This window comes from Heptranchias perlo, chromosome 2 (assembly GCF_035084215.1).
Source record: "Heptranchias perlo isolate sHepPer1 chromosome 2, sHepPer1.hap1, whole genome shotgun sequence".
Classification (NCBI taxonomy): domain Eukaryota; kingdom Metazoa; phylum Chordata; class Chondrichthyes; order Hexanchiformes; family Hexanchidae; genus Heptranchias; species Heptranchias perlo.
The window spans coordinates 111,003,605-111,029,878 of NC_090326.1; the positions used below are offsets into that span (position 1 = coordinate 111,003,605).

Genomic DNA, 26,274 nt, shown 5'->3' on the forward strand with positions numbered 1-26,274 from the left:
TTAAAGGCTGAATATGGAGGGCAAAAAGAAATGGCTGGCAGCAAAAACGTAGCGGTCCAAAGAAATTATGCAACAATGCGAAGGAGAAGCAGAGGATCCAATCCTCCTATTTGATAGATGACAAATTGGAGTTGGATGTGAGAATAATTTCCCTGCTTTATCATTCCTCCCCAGAAAATACTGCGCAGCATGCCTGACAGGATGTTACAGCCAGAGTCGATGGTGTTCATAAAGATGTGGAACAAAATGGCAGAAATTAAGGAAGCTGCCAAGATAGGATTATCCAACACATTTACTATTGACCCATACAAGACCATGAGACCATAAGAGACAGGAGCAGGAGTGGGCCATTTGGCCCCTCGAGCCTGCTCCACCATTTAATGAGATCATGGCTGATCAGATTTTTACCTCAACTCCACTTTCCCGCCTTTTCCCCATATCCTTTGACTCCCTTGCTGATCAAAAATTTGTCTAACTCAGCCTTGAATGTATTCAATGACTCAGCCTCCACCGCTTTTTGGGGTAAAGAATTCCAAAGATTCACGACCCTCTGGGAGAAGAAATTCCTCTTCATTTCCGTTTTAAATGGGCGGCCCCTTATTCTGAGACTATGCCCCCTAGTTTTAGATTCCCCCATGAGGGGTAACATCCTCTCAGCAACTACCCTATCGAGTCCCCTCAGAATCTTGTATGTTTCAATAAGATCTCCTCTCATTCTTCTAAACTCCAATGAGTATAGACCCAACCTGTTCAACACCCTTTGATAAAGGGAACTACTTTAAGTAACCTTAAACCTTTTCCATTCCTTGCTATGCATGCCTATACTCCAGTAACAACATATTCAAGCTGCAACTGACAACTGAAAGCTTGGCACATCTTAAAAACGCTTCAAACAGCAAATAATTCCAGCCAAACCTAACATGCACATTTACTACCCCATCCTGGGATGCAGGATGAGCACTTTGGTGTCAGTGTATGTGCTCTCACAGCTTCCAGTACCTCAACACCCCTTTGCTCACAGAACACATTGCTTCATAACAAGAAGGAACAGACTCGCATGGCATGACGGTCCTGCAATTGCAAGGCCTTCAGTTCCTTTCAAGAGGCTGCACTGACATCAATGGCAATGAGAGTAGACAGAATAAGGATAAGGGAAAAGCCAGAGATTGCTGCCAAGCTCTGGGTAACCACCATCCTGCTCACGTTCCCTTTTGTCCCCCTACTACTTCCCTCATTACCATGGTTGTATGCAATCAGGCACACCATCATCACATACAGTATATAGTAATGGAGCTTGTTTATGAGCATAATTGTCTAATGGAGTTATTTGAGACTGTCTACAGCATCCTGCAAGGTCTGATGATGACGTTGGAGGATCTGTGCAATCATATAAGAAGGCTTATCACGCTGCAGCTGAGCCCCCAGTGGCAGAAATCCCAAGCACAGTCTCAGTACCTCTCATGTGTGCTCAGACTGCTGGTTTTGAAGTTTTGGGCTCAAATGCACAACAGACTTTCTTGTCAGGCTCCAACATGCTAAGAGATCAAATGGAGAGAACTATGAGGCAGACTTCATTAACTTTACTACTACCCTCGGGTCTGCCCCCATGCAGATCAATGGAACGAAGTAGTTCCCTTTATCAAAAGTATGACTGGAATAGGTTGCTGTATATCAGGACTTCCTGGCCCATCCAACCATTCCCCCCACCATCCCTTGCTCAAATAACAGTAATTGGCAGGGCCTGTCAGCAACTGCAACAGTAAACATGGCCCAGCACAAAGTGGTACAGGACCACCTCAATCCCAAGTGGCTCCCAACTTCTGCCACTGGCAGCTTTATCCTGGCCAACATCCATATCTTATTCCGCACTAAGTCCCGCTCACCCATCACTCCTGTGCTTGCTGATCTACATTGGCTCCTGGTCCCTCAATGTCTGCAATTTAAAATTCTCAACCTCATGTTTAAATCTCTTCATGGCCTCGCTCGTTCCTATCTCTGTAACCTCTTCCATCCCTACAGACCTCTCAGAACTCTGCATTCCTCTGACTCCAAGCCTGTTGAGCATTCCCCGTTTCCCTTCCCCGCACTATTGGTGACCGTGCCTTCAGCCGTCTAGGCCCTACAGTCTGAAATTCTCTCCCTAAATCACTCCCCCTCTCTCTCCTCTTTAAAGACCCTCCTTAAAACCCACCCCACCCTTCCTAATCTCCTTCTTTAGCTCAGTGTTAATTTTTTTCTAACTGCATCTCTGTGAAGCACCTTTGGACATTTTTCTGTTAAAAGCAATATATAAATGCAAGTTGTTTTTGATGTTGTTTCATCCAGTATGTCAGTGTGGTGCCTGTGGTGGAAGTGGGTTGAAGGTCAGGTTAAAGCATGTGGCATAACTCATGTTGATGCTATTACTCTTCTCTGGGAACAGATTTACGTCACATGCTGTGGTCAGGAATTTATGTTCTTGGGGTTGTTTTTTTACCACTTTAGGAATTTCTGTCCAGAGTGCATGGCAGAGAGTCCAATTTCAGAAAGAAGTAACAGTATCAGGTTGAAACTGGAGACAGGATCAGGAATGAGAATGCATCAGAGAGGAAAAATCCCTCCGTGAAGGGGACAAAAGTAACAGTTCAGGTACGTTTTGGGATAGTGATGAACAGGCTATCAATATGGATAAACCCGAAAGGCATGGGGGGTAATTTTGACTTTGTGCGATAGTCAATGGAAATAAAAATCGGGAGAGATGTAAAATGGGCTATCGATTCGCCATCACCCGTTTTGCACTATTGCACAAGTAAAAATGACCCCCATTTATTCCTCCTACACTTTTAAAATTGTAAATCAATCAATTGTGAAATTAATAAGTGTTCTAAGATTAACCAGAATGCAGCTTTTGTTTATTTGTCCTTGGGATTGCCCATCCCTAGTTGCCCCGAGAAGGTGGTGGTGGCCCTTCTCCTTGTTTTACGATAGAGCAATAGAACCACATAGGTTTACAGAACCAAAGATGGGAAACTATAGCTATGAGGAGAGACTTGAGATAAACAAACTATTTCTGCTAGTAAGGAATCTTACAACACCAGGTTATAGTCCAACAGTTTTATTTGAAAATCACAAGCTTTCGGAGCTTACCTCCTTCGTCAGGTGAGTGAGTGAAGGGTTCTAAGATCTCATAGCATATATTAGTCTGGGAGACGATCACAGCAATCAAAGGTGTCGTTGGTGTTCAGACAGGTTAGCCACGGAAAACATTACATCCCAGTATACTGAATACACAATGGGTCAGATTACAAAGCCAGAGAGAGAAAGAGACCCGAAAGGCAGAGAGAGAGAGAGAGAGAGAGAATGTCCAGTTGTATTAAAAACAGATAACTTTTTTTTCCGCTGGTGGGGTTCGCTGCTGAAATCCCAAGATTTCAGCAGCGAACCCAATGAGACAATCAACGATCCGGAACAGCAGACAGAGGGATCCGCGGTACAGCAACCGAAGAAGAAAGAGTCAAACTGGACTCCTCCGGAGGGTCGCTGCCCTAAGCTTGACATGTTTGCTCAAGCTGACAGGAGATGCATCAACGCCAGATTCATCAGCCGCACTCACAAGACAGTCCAGAATGTCACCCGAGTACAGCGCAACGCCATCGACGCTCTCAAGACCAACCGCAACATCGTCATCAAACCAGCGGACAAAGGAGGAGCCATCGTCATACAGAACAGAATGGACTATTGCAAAGAAGCATACCGACAACTGGACAACCAGGAACACTACAGACGGTTACCCGCAGATCCGACCAAAGAACACACCCACCAGCTCAACAAACTGATCAAGACCTTCGATCCAGACCTTCAAACATCCTACGTGCTCTCATCCCACGTACTCCCTGCGTGGGAGACTTCTACTGCCTCCCAAAGATACACAAAGCCAACACACCCGGACGTCCTATCATATCAGGCAACGGAAACCCGTGTGAGAACCTCTCTGGATACGTCGAGGGCATCCTGAAACCCATCGTACAGGGAACCCCCAGCTTCTGTCGCGACACTACAGACTTCCTACAAAAACTCAGCACCCATGGACCAATTGAACCAGGAACACTTCTCACCGTGATGGACGTCTCGGCACTCTACACCAGTATCCCCCACGATGACGGCATCGCTGCAACAGCCTCAGTACTCAACACCAACAACAGCCAATCTCCAGACGCCATCCTACAACTCATCCGCTTCATCCTGGATCACAATGACTTCACCTTCGATAACCAGTTCTTTACCCAAACACACGGAACAGCCATGGGGACCAAATTCGCACCCCAATACGCCAATATTTTCATGCACAAGTTCGAGCAGGACTTCTTCACTGCACAGGACCTCCAACCAACGCTATATACCAGATACATCGACGACATTTACTTCCTATGGACCCATGGCGAAGAATCACTGAAGAGACTACACGATAACATCAACAAGTTCCATCCCACCATCAAACTCACCATGGACTACTCCTCAGAATCGGTTTCTTTCTTGGACATACAAATCTCCATCAAAGACGGGCACCTCAGCACCTCACTCTACCGCAAGCCCACGGACAACCTCACGACGCTCCACTTTTCCAGCTTCCACCCTAACCACGTCAAAGAGGCCATCCCTTATGGACAGGCCCTGTGAATACACAGGATCTGCTCAGACGAGGAGGAACGCGATGGACACTTACAGACGCTGAAAGACGCCCTCGTAAGAACGGGATATGATGCTTGACTCGTCGATTGACAGTCCCGACGGGCCACAGCGAAGAATCGCATAGACCTCCTCAGAAGACAAACACGGGATGCAACCAACAGAGTACCCTTCATCGTCCAGTACTTCCCCGGAGCGGAGAAACTACGCCATGTTCTCCGCAACCTTCAACATGTCATCGATGACGACGAACACCTCGCTAAGGCCATCCCCACGCCTCCACTACTCGCCTTCAAACAGCCACCCAACCTCAAACAGACCATCGTTCGCAGCAAATTACCCAGCTTTCAGGAGAACAGCGTCCGCGACACCACACAACCCTGCCACGGTAACCTCTGCAAGACATGCCAGATCATTGACACAGATACCACCATCACACGAGAGGACACCACCCACCAGGTGCATGGTTCATACTCCTGTGACTCGGCCAACGTTGTCTACCTCATACGTTGCAGGAAAGGATGCCCCGGAGCATGGTACATTGGCGAGACCATGCAGACACTGCGACAACGGATGAACGGACACCGTGCAACAATCGCCAGACAGGAGGGTTCCCTCCCAGTCGGGGAACACTTCAGCAGTCAAGGACATTCAGCCACCGATCTTCGGGTAAGTGTTCTCCAAGGCGGCCTTCGAGACACACGACAACGCAAAATCGTTGAGCAGAAATTGATAGCCAAGTTCCGCACCCATGAGGACGGCCTCAACCGGGATCTTGGGTTCATGTCACGCTACACGTAACCCCACCAGCGGAAAAAAAAGTTATCTGTTTTTAATACAACTGGACATTCTCTCTCTCTCTCTGCCTTTCGGGTCTCTTTCTCTCTCTGGCTTTGTAATCTGACCCATTGTGTATTCAGTATACTGGGATGTAATGTTTTCCATGGCTAACCTGTCTGAACACCAACGACACCTTTGATTGCTGTGATTGTCTCCCAGACTAATATATGCTATGAGATCTTAGAACCCTTCACTCACTCACCTGACGAAGGAGGTAAGCTCCGAAAGCTTGTGATTTTCAAATAAAACTGTTAGACTATAACCTGGTGTTGTAAGATTCCTTACATTTGTCCACCCCAGTCCATCACTGGCATCTCCACATCATTATTTCTGCTAGGACAGATAAGACTAATAGGAGATTTAATAGCATTATTAAAAATTATAAAAGGTTTTGATACAGTGAATGGGGTAAGATTATTGCCCAGGCCTTAAGCATTGACTGAGCAGAGGGCAGAGAGGAAAATCTGATCGGGAGGATTGCACGCCCCTTACAGAACCTAATGTTCCAGATTAATTCAAATGGAAGGAAAATAACTTCCACCAGAAAATATGGTCATAAAATAGTTAAGGGATTTTTCCCTATTTTCCACCCCTACTGCCCCAGTACTGCCAAAAAAATGGCAGTAAAAGAGAGGAAAATCCTGCCTCAGCCATTCTAACTTTTGCCAAAGCTACAATTTTAAAGATAAAATAACTTAAGCAGTATACACCATATTATTTAACTGTCAAATCTATATATATATATATATACACAAAACCTCTTCCTTACATTATATTATAATTTAATAAATTTGTACATATATTTGCCAATTATTAATTGTCTATCAATATTTTAGATATTATGCCACCACTAAACAGCTATGTGAAACATTGCGGACCCATTAGTTATGTACTGAACAAGTGTCATCTGAGTCCTCAACCACTGCAACACCAAACTGTCCAGAAGAATATTAAACTATAAGCCTTTGTCTGTGACCTTCCTCAATTATTCAGCAATAAAAGACCTGCTTAGCTCTTGCCTCTGGAGATATTCCCTTCAGGCTAAAGTGCTGACTTTCAAATGCAACCAAATTAATATTCATAACACAAAGGCGACTGAAGCAGTGCTGGCAAGTGATAATTAGATTCCTTTACAATCATGTCTTCTGTTTTAAAAAAGAAAAGCTGACTTTACATTCTTTCCCATTACCCCACTGAAATTCAAAAAACGGAACTGATGATCGATATATAGTAAAAAGTTACCTTTTAATAATTGATGATCTGGCTTATTGTGAAGACACCTTTCAAGAAGATTTTGAGCAACATTTGTTTCTTATCAGTAATCAAGACTATCTTTGCATAATGTATCAGTTTAATTTACTTAACATATTCTTCATAAAACAGTTCAGGTGGTATTGATAAAGACATCACCAAAACATTAATCTGCAAACTTCTGAGTTTTCTATAGAATTACTGTTATTTCAGTTAACTTCCCATAAATATATAAACAAAGGCTAATGCTGACAGCCTGAAACCAATGGTTGCAGTATGGCAGTATCCATTTAACAGTATCCTGTTTACACTGCCTGGCTGGAACTCCAATTCTCCTACCCAGGAGAGAGCTCTACATGTGTGTAGTTATACTCGTGGGCAGAGCTCTTCTCTCAGCAATTTCTAAACACTTTAATGAACTCCAGGTAGATGTAAAAAGTGTCCAGGAGGTCTACTTCTCTGTGGAGTTAGGTTGGATCCTAGCTCTTGATTTATTCTGTAATTTTAGTGGAAACCACTTCACAGCGACACTTAAGTTGCAGTGCAAAAGCATTCCTAGAAGTTAAGACAGAAGTTATCAGGTGGTACTGAATTCTTGGATCAAACACCTGTATCCAGAATGATAAAGGGGGCCAATCTACAGGATCTTCAGTGGAGCCGCTCACTGTCACTCCCAGCTGCCTGGCTCCCTGAAGACAGCAAGGATTGACTATGACAGTCAACATAGGAAATAAAGTAACTCTCTCACTATGAATTTCTCCTAAAGGGTAAAATTTTATTTATATTGAAAGTTCTGTTTAGCTGACAAGAAACAGAGAGTAGGTATAAGTGGGTCATTTTCAGGTTGGCAAGATGTAATGAGTGGAGTGCCACAGGGATCAGTGCTTGGGCCTCAACTATTTACAATCTATATCAATGACTTGGATGAAGGGACCGAATGTATAGTTGCTAAATTTGTTGATGACACAAAGGTAGGTAGGAAAGTAAGTTGTGAAGAGGACATAAGGAGTCTGCAAAGGGATATAGATAGGTTAAGTAAGTGGGCAAAACTTTGGCAGATGGAGTATAATGTGGGACAATGTGAACTTGTCCACTTTGGCAGGAGGAACAGAAAAGCTGTATATTATTTAAATGGAGAGAGATTGCAGAACTCTGAGGTACAGAGAGATCTGTGTGCCCTAGTACATGAATCACAAAAAGTTAGTATGCAGGTACAGCAAGTGATTAGGAAGGCAAATGGAATGTTGTCATTTATTGCAAGGGGAATGGAATATAAAAGTAGAGATGTTTTGCTACAGTTGTACAGGGCATTGGTGAGACCACATCTAGAATACTGTGTGCAGTTTTGGTCTCCTTATTTAAGAAAGGACATAATTGCTTTGGAGGCGGTTCAGAGAAGGTTCACTTGACTGATTCCTGGGATGAGGGGGTTATCTTATGAGGAAAGGTTGGACAAGTTGGGCCAGTATACACTGGAGTTTAGAAGATTGAGAGGTGATCTTATTGAAACATATAAGGTCCTGAGGGGACTAGAAGGGGTAGATGCTGAGAGGATGTTTCCCCTTGTGGGAGAGACTAGAACTAGGGGCCACAGTTTAAAAATAAGGGGTCTCCCATTTAAGATGGAGATGAGGAGAATTTTTTTCTTGCAGAGGGTCATGAGTCTGTGGAACTCCCTTCCCCAGAGAGCAGTGGAGGCAGGGTCATTGAATATTTTTAAGGCTGAGTTCGGTAGATTCCTGAATAACAAGGGAGTCAAAGGTTATAGTAGGTGGGAAAGTAGGTTTGAGGTCACAATCAGATCAGCTATGATCTTATCAAATGGCAGAGCAGGCTCAAGGACCCAAATGGCCTATTCCTGCTCTTAATTCGTATGTACCTCTTACATTCTCCTTCTTATGTCCCAGTATTATTCTACCACTAACAATCTAATAGGTTATTGGGAAATTTGAGGGTACTACTTATCCATCAAATTGACCTATGGATGAAAAAGAAAGATTCGTAATTTATACAGTGCCTTATCATATCTTTATGAAACATCTCAAAAAGCTTCACACAAATTGCTTTTGAAGTGCAGTCATCATTATTACACAGGCAAACACAGGCAGCCAATTTACACACAGTAAGTTCCTACAAACAGCAAATTAACCAGTTAATCTATTCCTTCTTTTGAAGTGCAGTCATCATTATTACACAGCAAACACAGGCAGCCAATTTACACACAGTGAGTTCCTACAAACAGCAAATTAACCAGTTAATCTATTTTGCTGAAGGGATGAATGTTGGCCAGGACAAATTGTGCCAAAGGAGCTTTAATGTTAATCTGAACAGGCAGACAGGGCTCTGTTAGAACATCATCCAAAGGAGAATACATCTGCCAATGCAGCTTTCCTTCAGAACTGCATTGAAGTATCACGTCAAATCATTCACTCAAGGGATTTGAAACCACAACTCTTATGACATGGGTCGGTAATTGGTTGGGAAGTAAGAGACAGAAAGTAGTGATAAAGGGAATGTACTCTGATTGGCAGGATGTGACAAATGGTGTTCCCCAGGGATCTGTACTAGGGCTTCAGTTTTTCACCTTATATATCAATGACTTGGATGAAGGAATGGGGAGTTGTAAATCCAAGTTTACAGATGACACTAAGTTAAGAGGCACAGTAAGTAGTGTAAATGGGAGCAGGAAGTTACAAAGGGACATAGACAGATTGGCCTCAATATTAACCCCCCACGATGGGTGGGAGAGGGTCATAGAGTCATAGAGAGTCATAGAGTTATACAGCACGGATAGAGGCCCTTCGGCCCATCGTGTCCGCGCCGGCCATCAGCCCTGTCTACTCTAATCCGAACAAAGAAAATGCAGCATAGCAACATAAATCACCAACCAACCAATTGCAGGGTGATTGATTGCATGCACTTAGGCGCCCTTTTGTAAAACTGTCATTTTTAAAAAAGTTTAACAGGCAGCACAAAGTCCCCCAGCCATGGTATACTGCAGCCATTCTATACCCTCCATCTAGGCAGACTCCATGGAGGGAGGCTGGGGATCCTGCCTAAAAAATGCAAATGATGTTGAACCCAGAACATTGTCCAATGTCAGGGGGGCGTTTCCTGTGGCAGGCGGAACTCCCAGTCCATCAAAAATGCACTGGGATTCCGCAAAGTCCAGGTCAAAGAGAGCAGAGGTGAATATTTAACTGAATAGTGTTAAATAGTTACAGGTAGAAAGTTGCAACAAAACATGCAACTATAATTTAAATAATAGACTAAGGGGCAATTATTATTATCCAAATCTAATAGTTTTCCCATAAACATTTTAGTGCACCATGTTAGGTTAATAAGAATATGATTCAGAGCTGTATTTTCACAACTGTTTTACACCACCAGCAGCTCCAGAGAATTTCACACTCCCTAAATCAGCCTGTTTTTTGAGACTTTAGCAGAGAAGAGGATGCTGCCAGTCTAGCAGTAAAGGAGGAGGTAGTAGCGATATTGGATAGGATAAAAATAGATAAAGAGGAGGTACTTAAAAGATTGGCAGTTCTCAAAGTAGAAAAGTCACCCGGTCCAGATGGGATGCATCCTAGGTTACTGAGGGAAGTAAGGGTGGAAATTGCAGAGGCTCTGTCCACAATCTTCCAATCCTCCTTATATATTAGAATGGTGTCAGAGGACTGGAGGATTGTAAATGTTAAACCCCTGTTCACAAAAGGGGAGAGGGATAAACCCAGCAATTACAGGTCAGTCAGCCTAACATTGGTGGTGGGGAAACTTTTAAAGACAATAATCCAGGACAAAATTAATTGGCACTGGAAAAATATGGATTAATAAATGAAAGTCAGCACAGATTTGTTAAAGGAAAATCATGTTTGACTAACTTGATTGAGTTCTTTGATGAAGTAATGGAGAGCATTGATGAGGGTAGTGTGGTTGATGTTGTGTATATGGACTTTCAAAAGGCATTTGATAAAGTACCACATAATAGTCTTGTTAGCAAAATTAAAGCCCATGGGATTAAAGGGACAGTGGCAGCATGGATAAAATTGGCTAGGGGACAGAAAGCAGAGATTAGTGGTGAACGGTTGTTTTTCAGACTGGAGGGAAGTATTCAGTGGTGTTCCCCAGGATTCAGTGTTAGGACCACTGCTCTTTTTGATATATATTAATGGCCTGGACTTGGATATAGAGGGTACAATTTCAAAGTTTGCAGATGACACAAAACTCAGAAATGTAATAAACAATGTGGAGGATAGTAACAGACTTCAGGAGGACATAGACAGACTGGTGAAATGGGCAGCCACATGGCAGATGAAATTTAACGCAGAGAAGTGTGAAGTGATGCATTTTGGTAGGAAGATTGAGGAGAGGCAATACAAACTAAATGGTACAATTCTAAAGCCGATGCGGGAACAGAGAGACCTGGGGGTGCACATTCACAAATCTTTGAAGGTGGCGGGACAAGTTGAGAAGGCTGTTAAAAAAGCATATGGGCTTTATTAATAGATGCATAGAGTACAAAAACAAGGAAGTTATGATAAACCTTTATAAAACATTGGTTTGGTCTCGGCTGGAGTATTGTGTTCAATTCTGGGCCCCACACTTTAGGAAGGATGTCAAGGCCTTAGAGAGGGTGAAGAAGAGATTTACTAGAATGGTACCAGGGATGGGGAACTTCAGTTATGTGGAGAGACTGGAGAAGCTGGGGTCGTTCTTCTTAGAGCAGAGAAGGTTAAGGGGAGATTTGATAAAGGTGTTCAAAATCATGAACGGTTTTGACAGAGTAAATAAGGGAAAAACGTTTCCAATGGCAGAAGGGTCGGTAACCAGAGGGCACAGATTTAAGGTGATCCGCAAAAAAGCCAGAGGTGACATGAGGAAACATTTTTTTATGCATCAAGTTGTATTGATCTGGAATACGTTGCCGAAAAGGGTGGTGGAAGCAGATTTAATAGTAACTTTCAAAAGGGAATTGGATAAATACTAGAAGGGAAAACATTTACAGGGCTATAGGGAAAGCGTAGGGGAATGGAACTAATTGGAAAGCTCTTTCAAAGAGCCGGCACAGGCACGGTGGGCCGAATGGCCTCCTGTGCTATATCTACTATGATATTATGATACCAGGCTCCTTGATTATTCCTAATATTACTATAATGCTGTTGTATGTCAGCAGTAATGTTGTTCTTATAATATGGATGTTATTTCACTAAACTAAACAATTTTTAAAGTAAAGTTAAAAAAGTTTTGAAGACCTCTGTTCCCCCTATCTTTCTTTTCTCCCTTGTTCTCTTTTTATTTCTACTACATTAACTTTATTTTTATATTATTTCTAAATAATAGAGTAAATTTTGCGAGGTGCCACAATCAAAGTGTTTTGAAAATAGAGCTACAAGACTGTAACCTCGATTCTCTATCTTGCACTCTCATTCGGTGCAGGATTGCTGAATTCACCATTATATAGTTTACCAGTGTGCCTTCCTTGGCCTTGCTCATTGTGAATTAGACGATGCACTGTTTTACAATGACACGTTCCCATTCCCACATTTTATTTAATGCCTTTGCCTCTTCTCGCTCCTGGAGAAAAGTAAAAACAAATTGTATTTCTCTTCCTGCGACTGTTTCTCGTATTCACTCCTATTCTTTCTGTGTTGCTCTTTCTGTTTGTCTTCCACTCTTCCCTCTCTCCCTCTCTCTCTCTCTCTATGTATGGCTCTGAGGCACTTTTCTCATTGTTGTATCTAAGACGCCAATAATGTAATCCTGGCCGGGCACTACTGCGCCAGGACTGCAGTGAATTGTGTGGCCTGTGGCCAAATGAGCTGACCTCACCGGATAAGTGAGAGATCGGTGAAATGATAGTAGAAGAGTGGGAGAAGCTCCAGCAGAAATTCTGGATTTAGATATGTAAGCCAATAGATGCAAGTGTGACATACACTTTGCACGTGTGACAGACATGCATACAGACACAAAGGGATTAAATTTAACTTCGACAGGGGCACAGGCGGTAGCAGATCGTCCATCAGATCACATCTTTCTCTCGTTTCTCTCCTATCTCCCTTCATGCCCTCTCCGAGCTCATCTTGACCATGAGACCCACCTCCTGCTTCCTCAACCCTATTCCCACCAAACTGCTGACAACCCAACTTCCTTCCTGGCCCCCATGTCAGCTGATATTGTTATCGGTTCCCTCTCCTCAGGTGCTGTCCCCCTCTCCTTCAAATTTGCCATCATCACCGCCCTCCTCAAAAAACTTACCCTTGATCCCTCTGTCTTTGCAAACTACCGCCCCATCTCCAACCTCCCTTTCCTCTCCAAAGTCCTTGAATGTGTTGTTGCCCATCTTTCCCACAACTCCACGTTTGAATCCCTCCAATCAGATTTCCGCCCCTATCACAGTACTGAAACGGTCCTTCTCAAAGTCACAAATGACATCCTATGTGACTATGACCGTGATAAACTAACCCTCCTCATCCTTCTCGACCTGTCTGCAGCCTTTGACACAGTTGACCACACCATCCTCCTCCAATGTTAAAAAAGCATGCAGGATCCTGGGCTTTAATAATAGAGGCATAGGCCCCGATATTAGCAGGGAGGTGGGTTGGCAGCGGGGGGGGCGATTGGGCACGTGGCAAAACAGCATGAACCAAACTTACCGTTTCCGACGTGATCGCACATTGATTGATAGTGGTTAACGTCCTCTTTGTGTTTCGCGCCTGGCAGCTAGCCTGATTGACAGGCTGGCTGCCGTCAGGAGCTGCAATGCGAGGGGGGGGCGGAAAAAAGAGAGAGAGAGAGCGAGACATCATCCGGTGCTGGACGAGAAGACCGGGGGTGGGTGGGGGGGGGGGCGGGAGGAAAGTGGAAGACCGGGGTGAGAGAGGGAGATCGGGGGGACATTGGGAGGGTGAGATCGGAGGGACATCAGGGGGAAGATCGAGGTGACATTGGGAAGGTGATGAGGGAGGCACGGAACGGGAGACGTCGGACATTGGAGCAGGTTTCAAAGGTCAGTGCATTTAGTGTTTTCACTTCATTGCATGTTTTTTTATTTAATTTATTTAGTTTCTTTCTCCCTGATCTGGCCCTTCGTCAGAAGCGGTGGGCAAGCCGCCCAAGTAAGTTAAAAATCTTTCTAATCACTTACTCTGTCGCAGGTAAAGTGCCTTAAGTACCTCAATGAGGTACATTTGGCTCTTTAACTGTCATCCCGCTGGCTATAATTGCCGGCGGGACTTTCGGTTTCAGGTTGCCCCCGCGCACACAGGTGGGTCCCTGGGAAACTTGGAAGCCGGCGGGTTGGAGCCGGCTTCCGAACCCAAACGGGATTCACGCGATTTTCGGAACCCCGCCACCCCAACGCACCCGCATTTGCCTCCTAAAATCACCACCATAGAGTACAAAAGCAAGGAAGTTATATTGAACCTTTATAAAACACTGGTTCGGCCACAACTGGAGTATTGTGTCCAGTTCTGGGCACCGCACTTTAGGAAGGATGTGAAGGCCATAGAGAGGGTGCAGAAAAGATTTACTAGAATGGTTCCAGGGATGAGGGACTTCAGTTACACAGATAGACTGGAGAAGCTGGGATTGTTCTCCTTAGAGCAGAGAAGATTAAGAGGAGATTTGATCGAAGTATTCCAAATCAAGAAGGGTTTAAATAAAGTAAATAAAGAGAAACTGTTCCCGTTGGTGGAAGAGTGGAGAACCAGAGGACACATATTTAAGATGGTTGGCAAAAGAACCAAAGGCGACATGAGGAAAAACTTTTTTACGCAGTTAGTTATGATCTGGAATACGCTGCCTAAAAGGGTGGTGGAAGCAGATTCAATCGTGGCTTTCAAAAAGGAATTGGATAAATACTTGAAGGGGAAAAATTTGCAGGGCTACGGGGAAAGATCGGGGGAATGGGACTAACTGGATTTCTCTTACAAAGAGCCGGCATGGGATCAATGGGCTGAATGGCCTCCTTCTGTGCTGTAAACATTCTATGATTCTATGATTCTAAAGCCTCTCCCCTGTCGTCCAATTGGGTGGGACTGCGCTTGCCTGGTTCCATTCTTATCTATCCAGTTGTAGTCAAGGAATCACATGCAATGGTTTCTCTTCCCATTCCTGGAGTCCCCTGAGGATCTATCCTTGGGCCCCTCCTATTTCTCATCTACGTACTGCCCCTCGGTGACATCATCCTAAAACACAACGTCAGGTTCCAAATGTACGCTGATGATTTTTAGCTCTACCTCACCAACACCTCGCTCAACCTTTCTACTGTCTATCATTTGTCACGCTGCTTGTCCGACATCCAGTACTGGATGAGCAAAAATTTCCTCCAACTTGGGAAGACCGAAGCCATTGTCTTCAGTCCCCGCCACAAACTCCTTTCCCTAGCCACCGACTCCATCCCGCTCCCTGGCTACTGTCTGAGGCTGAACCAGAACATTTGCAACCTTGGCGTCCCATTTGACCCTGAGATGAGATTCCGACCTCATATCCGCTCCATCACCAAGACCGCCTACTTCCACCTCCGTAGCATTGCCCTTTTCTGCCCCTGCCTCAGCTCCTTTGCTGCTGAAACCCTCATCAATGCCGTTGTTACTTCTAAACTCAATTAGACTATTCCAATGATCTCCTGGCCGACCTCCTATCTTCCACCCTCTATCAACTTGAGCTCATCCAAAATTCTGCTGCCCTTATCCTATCTCGCACCAAGTCCCATTCACCCATCACCCCTGTGCTCGCTGACCTACATTGGCTCCCGGTCTGGCAACACCTCGATTTAAAAATTTTCATCCTTGTTTTCAAATCCCTCCCTATCTCTGTAACCTCCTCCAGCCCTACGACCCTCTGAGATCTCTGCGCTCCTCCAATTCTTGCCTCTTGCGCATCCCCAATTTTAATCGCTCCGCCATTGGCGGCCGTGCCATCAGTTGCCAAAGCCCTAAGCTCTGGAATTCCCTCCCTAAACCTCTCCGCCTCTCTACTTCTCTCTCCTCCTTTATGATGCTCCTTAAAACCCAACTCTTTGACCAAGCTTTTGGTCACCTATCCTAACATCTCCTTATGTGGCTTGGTGTCAAATTTTGTCTGATGACACACCTGTGAAGTGCCTTGGGATGTTTTACTACGTTAAAGGCACTATATAAATGCAAGTTGTTGTTGTTGTACACCCTTTCCGATTTTTCTTTCCAGTGAAGTCAATGAAAAGGGAAATGGGGCGAGTTGTATAACGGGGGGATGATTGTTTTGCGCTCCTGTCAAAGTTTGATTTTACCACATACACAATGTCCTTCCAAACAATAATTAAAATAGTGGCTTTATTTTCTTTCATTTTAAAGAGCTTTAGCTAGCTTTTGTTTTTATGAAACTAGATTAGCAAGTTTGATTGAAGTCCTACTTTAGTTACATAACAGGTACTATTTGGCTGGTGTTGGCAGGCTGTCATTCTGTCATTTAATCCCAGTCATTCAATTCAGAATCAGCGATTATTTATGTGGGATTCACCATCATGTAATGTCAGACTTACATCTGATTTCATTTTGGTTACATGGTAAAACTTGTTAACTGGTGAGAGAGAAAGTGAAATGTCCTAAAGCCTCAACATGTTATTTAATTGTAAATGTTTTGTTCCCCACTGTCCAGAGCACTTTTCAGTGTCATGTGCCAGGAGACAAGTAACTGCTCAGTATATTCTACTGCTGGATCAGCTTCCATTTCAAAGTAGGTTTGCTAAGATCTGTATCTCCATACAGATCAGTAGGGGCACGCAACATGTTGGGTCTTCATCCTATACCAGCTGGCACCTTATCAATCACCACCACTTCATAGAATCACAGAATCATAGAAATTTACGGCACATTCAGCCCATCGTGTGTGTGCCGGCCAAGAATTTTACCCCTTCCTCACCTTGTGTTTCCTCATCAATATTACTACCTGCTTCTCAAGTAATGTGTGCATTTGTGTTGATGCCTGCTTCAAACGTGGGTGTTTATGGTTGGGCTCTTCAAGTGCAGCTGGTGGTCCACCGGGTTTGCCTTATTCTGTGAAAAGAGCAGAAGATGCATCATGAGTATATAAGTATGCCCATTCATTTGGGTACTGTATTGTCATTACAAACACTGTTTTGCACTTGTGCGCAGTACGTGGACATATTGATACAACATATCATACAAATCATGGAACATCTGATTAATATGGTATATGCCACTAGATCTGTTCTCTCTATTTTTTCACAATCCCAACATCTTTTAAACTCTCCCTCCCCAAAAAATAACCATTGTTTCCTTTCTCCTCTGAAATGAGTTCCTAAAAGTCTGGGAATCCTCCGTATTGCATTCCCTCCTATTTTGTTCTAGTTTTGTCTTTAAACCTAAGCGCTGCAGGGGATTAGGACATGGTGACATGGCATGGAATTTTCTTCCTACGTTACCTCATGATATGTATAAAGCATTTTGTATGACCCTGCTATTTTCTCTTCAGGCACCTTGCTTGCTACATCCTTGATAACATTTCTCTGTGTCAGTACAAAGTTTTCTGCATATATCATTTACAGCTATCACTTTTCTTCATGTTTTTATATATTTGTGATGCTACTTTTCAGTAGTGTTCATGCTTTAGCTCTGTGATCTTCTTTAAGCTGTGCACCTTCTTATGGACCTGCTGCCAGGTCATCCGAGCAGTGGAGACACCATTGATACTGTCTGTCACATATTGCTATGCTTCATGCCTTTTCTGCATGCTGGAGGGGCTTCAACCAACCAAAATGTGCTTTGTGACATTTATAATGGTTTACCGGTTCATTAGCTGCTTAAGAAGCATAAAGAATCATGATTGCAAGTGAATCCTGCTTGGCTGCTATTTTTTCATTACCACTAATAAAATCATTCGGCATGATTTTAGCTCGGAGCCAGGAACCCAGCGGGCGGGTAGATATTCACTTGGGGAAGCCAGAAATCAAGTGAGTGCGTCATATTCTGCAATCGCAGCTCAATTGAAGGTAAATATTTGTGCTTCTGGGTTTCCCACGTGCCAGGCAGCTAGATTGACAGGCTGGCTGCCTGACGGGAGGGAAAGGAGTCGCGAGTCGGAGCGGAGGGAGGGAGGGAGAAAGAGATTGTGGGCAGTGGAAGAAATTGGGGGGGAGGGAGTGTCATAGGCGACATTAGGTGGGCGTTGGAGAAGATCAGGGGGATCCACCATCATTGGTGGGGGGGTTTGCCATTGAGGGGGTCCACCATCAGGGGGAGGGGTTTTACACCATAAGGGGGTACCACCATGGGGGGGATCCACCATGGGGGGGACCTTCATTGGGGTCCACCATTAAGGGGAATGGGTTTGGCCGATCGAGGGGGTCCTGTCACATCAGGTGAGGTTGTTGGGCCTGGATGAAGCACTCCTGCTCATCCTGGCCCACAAGCAATGCAACAAAGGCACTAGCCGCATGGATCCAGCCCTTCTCGCCTGCTTTCATCTGACGTGAATCAGAAGCGGAAACCGGAACAGGTGAGGTTAAATTCGTTTTACATTTCTAATACACAAAAAATTAAGTTCCTCAACTATCGCAAGGAGGTACATTGCCCCTTTAAGTATCGGCCCTCCAGCTTTAAGTGGGGACGGGACTTCCGGGTTTCTGTTGCGTGCAGGCATCCTAATGCGCCTAAGTTAAGCCCAGAAGTGGGTGCGTTGGAGCTGGGATGCGGTCCCGCTGAAGAATTCAACTATTTTTACTACCCACTCGCCCTCAGCCCACCCGTTCTTAGGGGTTAAAATTACCCCCATTATCTCACAAATTGCAAGCCAAATAGTTGTCAGTTTATAAATGACTCAGATATGGCAGAAACATACTATTCCATCTTTTTTTGCAATAACAAAATGAGGGGTCAAAGGTAATTCAATAGAAAAATCAAGTGACGTAAATTATCATCAAGGTTGTGGGTTTGAGACCTATATCAGGATTTGAGTGCATAATCTAGGCTACATTCCAATGCAGTGCTGATGGAGAACTGCAGTTGGAGGTACCATCTTTGAATGTGATACTGAACTGAGGACCCCCAGCCTGTTCAGGTGGACTCGAAAGATCTTATGGCTGTATTTAAAAAAGAGCAGGAAGTTCTTCCTGTGTCCTGACCAACATACTTCTCTGAACCAACACCATCAATACCAGATGGACTTTAAAGGACTTAGAATTTAGCCCTTCATCATTTAGATTTAAGCCGAACCAGGCCATTTCAAGTATTTTTGAGTAAATTTACTTTAAACGTTAAAAAAATTAGGCAACTGTTCAGTTTATTAGTGACTCAAAAATTGCTACATTTTATTTGCTAAAAAAGGTGACTTGTGGCTAAAAAAAAAATGTAGGAGACCAAATCTTTTCAACACTTTAGTTAAATAATACTGTGTCCGATTAACTGGTCCCCCAATGTATCTAAAATTCTACAGGCAGGTGGCAGCATTTCTCAGATGATATCTTTCTTTAGATTTGCTAAAGAACATATGCTGTTCAATGCATAATTTTGATTGATTAAAGTATGTTCTGGTTACTTGGTAAAATTGTTGGAAAGTTTCAAATACTTTAATTGTTTTCAGTTAATTAATTGCCATAAACGCTCTTGTGTATAATGTGAAATCCCCATTATTAAGGAAGTAGTAGCAGGACATTTGGAGATTCATAATACAATCAAGTAAGTCAACATGGTTTTATGAAGGGGAAATCATGTCTGACAAATTTATTAGAGTTCTTTGAGGAAGTAACGGGCAGGGTGGATAAAGGGGAACCAATGGATGCAGTATATTTGGATTTCCAAAAGTCTTCAATAAGATGCCACATAAAAGATTACTGCACAAGATAAGAGCTCATTGCGTTGGGGGTAATATACTGGCATGGATAGAGGATTGGCTAACTAACAGAAAACAAAGAGTCGGGATAAAAGGGTCATTTTCAAAATGGCAATCTGTAACTAGTGGGGTGCCGCAGGGCTCAGTGCTGGGGCCTCAACTATTTACAATATATATCAATGACTTGGATGAAGGAACAGAGTGTCTTGTGGCCAAATTTGCTGATGATACAAAGATAGGTGGAAAAGCAAGTTGCGATGAGGACACAAAGTGTCGGCAAAGGGATATTGACAGGTTAAGCGAATGGGCAAAAATTTGGCGGATGGAATATAACGTGGGAAAATGTGAAGTCATCCACTTTGGGAGGAAAAATAAAAAAGCAAAGTATTATTTGAATGGAGAAATACCACAAAATGCTGTGGTACAGAGGGATCTGGGTGTCCTCGTACATGAAACACAAAAAGTCAACATACAGGTGCAGTAGGTAATCCGGAAGGCAAACAAAATGTTGGCCTTTATTTCTAGGGGGATGGAGTATAAAAGCGGGGAAGTCATGCTACAACCATACAGGGTGCTGGTGAGACCACACCTGGAGTACTGCGTACAGTTCTGGTGCCCTTATTTAAGGAAGTACATACTTGCATTGGAGGCAGTTCAGAGAAGGTTCACTTGGTTGATTCCAGGTATGGAAGGGTTGTCTTATGAGGAAAGATTGAACAGGTTGGGTCTATACTCATTGGAGTTTAGAAGAATGAGAGGAGATCTTATTGAAACATACAAGATTCTGAGGGGAGTCGATAGGGTAGATGCTGAGAGGATGTTACCCCTCATGGGGGAATCTAAAACTAGGGGGCATAGTCTCAGAATAAGGGGTCGCTCATTTAAGACGGAAATGAGGAGGAATTTCTTCTCCCAGATGGTCGTGAATCTTTGAAATTCTTTACCCGAAAAAGCTGTGGAGGCTGAGTCATTGAATACATTCAAGGCTGAGTTAGACAAATTTTTGATCAGCAAGGGAATCAAAGGATATGGGGAAAAGGTGGGAAAGTGGAGTTGAGGTAAAAATCTGATCAGCCATGATCTCATTAAATGGTGGAGCAGGCTCAAGGGGCCGAATGGCCTACTCCTGCTCCTATCTCTTATGGTCTTATGATCTTATGAAACGATATACAAACCGCAAGACTGATTCCCAACATCGGACAATGGAGTTATGAAGACTAGAGGAACTGGGCACTTAAGTCTTAAAAGGTGTCAGAAAGTGGGCCTTAAAGAAATGTACAATATTAAACAGTATAAAAAAAGTAAATCTGATTACTGTTTCAAAATAAGCCATGGCAGCAGGTCAAGCAGCATAGGTTCAAATTGATGAAAGGTAAAAGTTTGATAGAATCATAGAAAATTTATGGCACAGAAGGAGGCCATTCGGCCCATTGTGTCCGCGCCGGCCGAAAATGATTCACCCAACCTAATCCCACTTTCCAGCACTTGGTCCATAGCTTTGTAGGTTACGGCACTTCAGGTGCACATCCAGGTACTTTTTAAATGAGTTGATGGTTTCTGCCTCTACCACCCTTTCAGGCAGTGAGTTCCAGACCCCTACCATTCTCTGGGTGAAAACATTTTTCCTCAGCTCCCCTCTAATCCTTCTACCAATCACTTTAAATCTATGCCCCCTGGTTAATGACCTCTCTGCTAAAGGAAATAGGTCTGTCCTACACTCTATCTAGGCCCCTCATAATTTTGTACACCTCAATTAAATCTCCCCTCAGCCTCCTCTAAACCAAAGAGAATAACCCCAGCCTATCCAATCTTTCCTCATAGCTAAAATTCTCCAGTCCTGGCAACATCCTCGTAAATCTTCTCTGTATCCTCTCTAGGCGATGACATCCTTCCTGTAATGTGGTGACCAGAACTGTACACAGTACTCAAGTTGTGGCTTAACCAGTGTTTTAAACAGTTCCCATATAACCTCCCTGCTCTTATATTCTATGCCTCAGCTAATAAAGGAAAGTATTTCATGTGCCTTCTTAACCACCTAGAATCATAGAATCATAGAAAGGTTACAGCACGGAAGGAGGCCATTCAGCCCATCGAGTCCACGCTGGTGCTATGCAAGAGCAATCCAGCTAGTCTCATTCTCCTGTCCTTTCCCCGTAGCCCTGCAATTTTTTGCCATCAAGTACTTATCCAGTTCCATTTTGAAGTCTATGATGGAATCTGCCTCCAGCACCCCCTCGGGCAGTGCATTCCAGATCCTAACCACTCGCTGTGTAAAAAAGATTTTCCTCATGTCACCTTTGGTTCTTTTGCCAAACACCTTAAATCTATGTCCTTTGATCCTTGACCCTTCCGCCAATGGGAACAGTTTCTCTCTATCTACTCTGCTTAGACCCTTCATGATTTTGAATACCTCGCAACCGTCTCTGTTCCAAGGAGAACAACCCCAGCTACTCCAGTCCATCCACGTAACTAAAGTCCCTCATCCCTGGAATCATTCCAGTAAATCTCTTCTGCACCCTCTCTAAGGCCTTCACATCTTTCCTGAAGTGCGGTGCCCAGAACAGGACACAATACTCCAGTTGTGGCCGAACCAGTGTTTTATAAAGTTCATCAGGACTTCCATACTTTGGTACTCTATGCCGCTATTTATAAAGCCCAGGATCCCGTATGCTTTTTTAACCAGGGCAGTGTCCTAGGCCCAGCCACCTTCAGCTGCTTCATCAATGACCTTCCCTCCATCATAAGATCAGAAATGGGGATGTTCGCTGATGATTGCACAGTGTTCAGTTCCATTCGCAACCCCTCAGATAATGAAGCAGTCCGTGCCCGCATGCAGCAAGACCTGGACAACATCCAGGCTTGGGCTGATAAGTGGCAAGTAACATTCATGCCAGACAAGTGTCAGGCAATAACCATCTCCAACAAGAGAGAATCTAACCACCTCCCCTTGACATTCAACGGCATTACCATCACCGAATCCCCCACCATCCACATCCTGGGGATCACCATTGACCAGAAACTTAACTGGACCAGCCACATAAATACTGGCTACAAAGGCAGGTCAGAGGCTGGGTATTCTGTAGTGAGTGACTCACCTCCTGACTCCCCAAAGCCTTTCCACCATCTACAAGGCACAAGTCAGGAATGTGATGGAATACTCTCCACTTGCCTGGATGAGTGCAGCTCCAATAACACTCAAGAAGCTCGACACCATCCAGAACAAAGCAGCCCGCTTGATTGGCACCACATCCACCACCATAAACATTCACTCCCATCACCAGTGGCGCATCGTGGCTGCAGTGTGTACCATCCACGGGATGCACTGCAGCAACTCGCCAAGGCTTCTTCGACAGCACCTCCCAAACCCGCGACCTCTACCACCTAGAAGGACAAGGGCACCAGGCACATGGGAACAACACCACGTGCATGTTCCCCTCCAAGTCACATACCATCCTGACTTGGAAATATCTCGCCGTTCCTTCATCGTCGCTGGGTCAAAATCCTGGAATTCCCTACCTAACAGCACTGTGGGAAAACCTTCACCACACGGACTGCAGCGGTTCAAGAAGGCGGCTCACCACCACCTTCTCAAGGGCAATTAGGGATGGGCAATAAATACTGGCCTTACCAACAACGCCCACATCCCATGAACGAATAAAAATAAAAAAAAAAACACTTTCTCAACCTGCCCTGCCGCCTTCAACAATTTGTGCACATATACCCCCAGATCTCTTTGTTCCTGTACCTTTTTTAGAGTTGTGCCCTCTAATTTATATTGCCTCTCCTCGTTCTTCTTACCGAAATGTATCACTTTGCATTTTTCATTAAATTTCGCATTAAATTTCATTTGCCACGTGTCCACCCATGTCACCAGCCTGACTATATCCTCTTGAAGTCTATAATCTATATTATCTACCTGTCCTTCTATCTTCAGGGATCAGTGGACATGCACTCCAAAGTCCCTGACTTCCTCTACACCTTTCAGTATCCTCCCATTTGTTGTGTACTCCCTTGCCTTGTTTGCCCTCCCCAAATGCATTACCTCACACCTCTCTAGATTGAATTCCATTTGCCACTTATCTGATCACCTGACCAGTCCATTGATATCTTCTTGCAGTCCACAGCTTTCCTCCTCACTATCAACCCACAAGGCCAATTTTTGTATCATCTGCAAACTTCTTAATCACGCCTCCTACATTTAAGTCCAAATCATTAATACATATCACTAAAAGCAAGGGACTTAGTACTGAGCCCTGCGGAACCCCACTGGAAACAGCCTTCCAGTCACAAAAACACCCGTCAACCATTACCTTTTGCTTCCTGCCACTGAGCCAATTTTGGATCCAACTTGCCACTCTCCCTTGGATCCCATGGGCTCATACTTTCTTGACCAGTCTTGACCAGTCTGCCATGTCAAAAGCCTTGCTAAAATCCATGTAGACTACATCAAATACACTACCCTCATCGACCCTCCCTGTTACCTTCTCAAAAAATTCAATCAAGTTAGTCAGACACGACCTTCCCTTAACAAATCCATGCTGACTGTCCTTGATTACTCCATGCCTCTCAAAGTGACAGTTTATCCTGTCCCTCAGAATTGATTCCAATAACTTGCCCACCACCGAGGTTAGACTGACTGGCCTGTAATCACTCGGTCTATCCCTCGCTCCCTTTTTAAACAATGGTACAACATTAGCAGTCCTCCAACCCTTCAGCACCACCTCTGTATCCAGTGAGGATTGGAAAATGATGGTCAGAGCCTCCACTATTTCCTCCCTTGCTTCTTTTAACAGCCTGGGATACATTTCATCTGGCCCTGGTGATTTATCTACTTTCAAAGATGCTAATCCCCTTAATACTTCCTCTCTCAGTAAGTTTATCCCATCCAATATTTCACACTCCTCCTCCTTAACTACAATGTCTGCATCGTCCCTCTCTTTTGAGAAGACAGATGCAAAGTATTTATTAAGAACCATGTCCACATCTTCTGCCAACATAGGTTGCCTTTTTGGTCTCTAATCGGCCCTACTCTTTCCTTAGTTATCCTCTTGCTCTTTATGTATTTATAAAACATCTTTGGGTTTTCCTTGATTTTACTTGCTAATATTTTTTCATGCTCTCTCTTTGCTTTCCTAATTTCCTTTTTAATTTCACCTCTGCACTTTTTAATATACCTCTAGGCTTTCTGTAGCACTGAGTTCTCAGTGTCTGACATAAGCTTTCCTTTTTTGCCTTATCTTACCCTATATGCTCCTTGACATCCAGGGGGCTCTAGATTTGGCAGCCCCACCCGTTCCCTTTGTGGGAATATGTTTACCCTGCACCCCTTGAATCTTCCCCTTGAATGCCTCCCACTGCTCGCACATTGATTTACCTTCAAGTAGTTGTTTCCAGTCCACTTTTGCTAAATCGCTTCTTAGCTTAGTAAAATTGGCTTTTCCCCAATTCAGAACTTTAACTCCTGTTCTATCCTTGTCCTTTTCCATAACTATGCTAAAACTAACTAAATTATGATCAATATCACCAAAATGCTCTCCCACTGATACTCCTTCCACCTGCCCAGCCTCATTTCCTAAAACTCAATCCAGAACTGCCCCCTCTCTTGTTGGGCTTGCTATGTGCTGGCAAAAGAAGTTCTCCTGAATGCAATTTAAGAATTTTGCACCCTCTGTACCCTTCACACTGTTTGCATCCCAGTTAATATTAGGATAGTTGAAATCCCCAACTATCAGTGTTTTTGCACTCCTCAGAAATTTGCCTACATATTTGCTCTTCTGTCTCCCTCTGACTGTTTGGGGGTCTACTCCCAGGTAATATGACTGCCCCTTTTTTGTTCTTTAGCTCAACCCATATGGCCTCATTTGATGATCCTTCTAACATATCATTCCTCCTCACAGCTGTAATTGTTTCTTAGAAAGGTTACAGCATGGAAGGAGGCCATTCGGCCCATCGAGTCCGCAAATATCAATTGCCTTTGGTTAATTTCTGTTTAATCAAAATTGCCAACCCCCCCCTTCTTTTTTATCCCCTTCTCTATCTCGTCTGAAAACCCTGTAACCAGGAATGTTGAGCTGCCATTCCTGCCCCTATTTAAGCCATGTTTCCGTAATAGCTAAGATATCGTGTCTATCTGTGCCCTCAGCTCATGTGCCTTATTCATTATACTCCTGGCATTGAGGTGTACACCTTTAAGCACTGCCAAACTCCCTTGCTGTTTATTTTCTAACCTTTGTTTCCTCTGCCTTCCTAAGTCACTTACTAATTTTCTGCCTTCTATCTCCAGTTCTGATTCTGTCCCATCTGAATCTACGCTCAGGTTCCCATCCCCCTGCCAAGCTAGTTTAAACCCTCCCCAACAGCACTGGCAAACCTCCCCGCAAGGATATTGATATCAAGAAATGTTTCTTCACATAAAGAGTAATCAACACTTGGAATAAACTACTTAGAGCAGTGGAGGTGACAAGTGTAGAGTCATTCAAGAGCCAGATGATGCTGTGATGGCGGTCTGCAAGTTTATTCCTTTGGACAGATAAGCTAAGATGGGCTAAATGACCTTCGTCATCTAAGTTTATCTTGTGAAACACATTCTACGGTAATTTGGAAGTTCAAAATCAGAATCATACAATTTGTTTTATGCTCGGGGATTTAATGCCACATTTTCAAACAGACTGCTGAGTTTAAAATTATATA

General features: G+C 43.9%; 1 protein-coding gene across 1 annotated transcript in view; it reads left to right on the top strand.

The window, feature by feature from the left end:
* The first annotated feature begins 2,533 nt into the window (after positions 1-2,533).
* LOC137334178 (uncharacterized) overlaps positions 2,534-26,274 on the top strand; it is a 59,799-nt gene continuing 36,058 nt past the window's right edge. The window contains exon 1 of the mRNA XM_067998744.1: positions 2,534-2,628. The gene's annotated coding sequence lies outside the window, so the exon portion shown is untranslated. The remainder of the gene's footprint in view (positions 2,629-26,274) is intronic.